The sequence below is a fragment of the Monodelphis domestica genome, chromosome 1 (assembly GCF_027887165.1).
Source record: "Monodelphis domestica isolate mMonDom1 chromosome 1, mMonDom1.pri, whole genome shotgun sequence".
Lineage (NCBI taxonomy): Eukaryota > Metazoa > Chordata > Mammalia > Didelphimorphia > Didelphidae > Monodelphis > Monodelphis domestica.
The window spans coordinates 516,013,752-516,016,087 of record NC_077227.1 but is presented as its reverse complement, the minus strand read 5'-3'; the positions used below and the strand labels follow the sequence as shown (position 1 = coordinate 516,016,087).

At 49.2% G+C, this 2,336-nt stretch overlaps 1 non-coding gene across 1 annotated transcript; it reads left to right on the top strand.

Annotated features, from left to right (window-relative positions):
* The first annotated feature begins 2,060 nt into the window (after nt 1-2,060).
* On the top strand, nt 2,061-2,133 carry TRNAM-CAU (transfer RNA methionine (anticodon CAU)). Its single transcript has one exon. It is a non-coding gene; the product is annotated as a tRNA-Met (tRNA).
* The last annotated feature ends 203 nt before the right edge of the window (nt 2,134-2,336 follow it).

Sequence of the window (2,336 nt, the reverse complement as noted above, 5' to 3'; positions counted from 1 at the left end):
GCTGTTCGTGCGCCTTTGTTTTTGTATAGGGCTATGATGGAGGCATCTCTGAGTTCTGGGGGCATGTCTTCCTCTTCCCATATGCTGGTCAGCACTATGTGGAATACCTGGAGTGCCTTTCCATTTAAGGCCTTGTACACCTTGGTTGGGATCCTGTCTTTACTGGGTGCCTTGCCTGTACTCATTTGTTTAATGGCTTTTTGGACTTCTTCTAATGAAGGAGGGATGTCAAGTTGCTTGATGATGTGGTTTTGGGGGATCTGGTCAAGGGCCCTTTGGTCGACTGAGGAGGGTAGGTTGAAGAGCTGGTTGAAGTGTTCTTTCCATCTGTTGCTGATGCCTTTTTTTGTCTTTTATGAGAATGTTACCATCAGAGGATAACAAGGGGGCGGTGGCAGATTTTAATGGCCCATAGACAGTCTTGAGGGCACTGAAAAATTGTTTATAGTTTTTTGTGTCAGCAAAGTGCTGGATTTCTTCTGCCTTTTTTTCCCCACCATCAGTCTTGCATTTTCCTGATCTCACACTGCGCCATGGCTTGGAGAGACTTGAGCCTGTCCTTTTTAGGAGCAGAGTTTGGGTTGTTTTGCCACTCCATAAAGGCTTTGTTCTTTTTGTTCAATAGGTCTTCAATAGCAGTGTTGTTCTCATAGAACCAGTCCTGGTGGTTGCGTTGTTTGGGGCCTAGGACTGCCTTTGATGTTTCTGTCACCAAGTCTCTGAACTGGTTCCATTTCTCAGTTGGGCTTCCAGTGAGTGGTCCCTTGGCAGAAAGTTTGTCGTCCAGACAGGACTGGAATGTTTGCAGATAAAATGGATCTCTGAGACGACTCACGTTGCAAGATGCACGAACTGTCTGGGCACGTTTTAGATGGCGAGGCGCAATGTGCATTTGAAGAGTCACTCTAACCAATTGGTGGTCTGTCCAGCATTCAGCTCCTCTCATGGCTCTGGTGATCTGTACGTCCTGGATGTCTCAGCAGTGTACAGTGATGTAGTCAATGAGATGCCACTGTTTTGATCGTGGATGCATCCACGTTGTTTTATATTTGTTTGCCATTCTGAACACAGTGTTCGTGATGGTGAGTTCGAACTCTGAGCATTTGCTAAGTAGCAGTAGGCCGTTGTTGTTCATTTTGCCCATGCCATGTTTGCCGAACACTCCTTTCCATCTTTCATGGTCCTGGCCAATGCGGACGTTAAAGTCTCCCAGTAGTATCAGCTTGTCATTGGTGGGCTCTGAGTGCAGGACGGCATTCAGGTCAGAGTAGAACTGCTTGATGGTCTCCTCTGTGCTGGTCAGTGTTGGGGCATATTGGTTGATGATTGTGGCATATCTGTCTTTGCTGAGAGGTAAACGGATCTTCATGAGCCTCTTGCTGATGCCCATAGGCAAGTCTGGCAGCTGTTTGAGCAAACTGGTCTTGATAGCCAGGCCAACATCGTGGATTCTGTCTTCACTTGTGGCTCTACCTTTCCAGAAGAAGGTGTATCCAGAGGTGGATTCGCTGAGTGATCCCTCTTCTGGTAAGCGTGTTTCGCTTAGGGCTGCGATGTCGATGTTAAATCGCACCAGTTCTTTACCGATTAGAGCTGTTCTTCTCTCAGGTCTTGGGGTATTCTCTCTGTCAAGTAATGTCCTGATGTTTCATGCTCCTAGTAGGAGTTTCTTTGTGTTTTGTTTTCTTTGGTTTTGACTGCTTAAAGAGACGACCCATCAACCGTGGTGTGCTGACCAGGTGTTTGTAGTGCAGGCAATGTTTAGGACACCTTTTCTAGTCCCCTCCCTTGATTAGGGTGAGCAGTGCTGTCCTAGAGAGGGCTGCTCAGTCGCCCAGGATGCTGCTAAACGACTCTGCTGCCTGGGTACAGGGCCGAACGACCACTGGTCTGTGGGCCGCCTACGTGCAGGATTGTGACTACAACTGCCAGTGGTCACCTCCACCTGTTGTGTCGCCACTCCCCCATCGCCGCAGGTCTTGAAATAGGATAGGCAGGGTTGGAATAGATGAGTGTGCACAAAGATACTTGTGTGTGAAGGAGATTTAAGTGGAAAAGGAGCCTTGTTAGTGCAGTAGGTAGCGTGTCAGTCTCATAATCTGAAGGTTGTGAGTTCGATCCTCACACGGGGCATCCGCTCTATGTTGGGGTGTATGGGGTGTTCAGGGAGGGGTAGCACCCTTGGTATGGAGGGCTTGTCGTGCCCTCCTAGGGCAGCTCTCCAACCTCTGACCCCCAGCTGACACCCAGCTCTCATTTGTGCCCAGTAGCTGCTAGCATGCGGCAGCAGCTTCGACAGGCCGGCCAAACCTTGTTAGGGTAGCCATCGGGTCGCC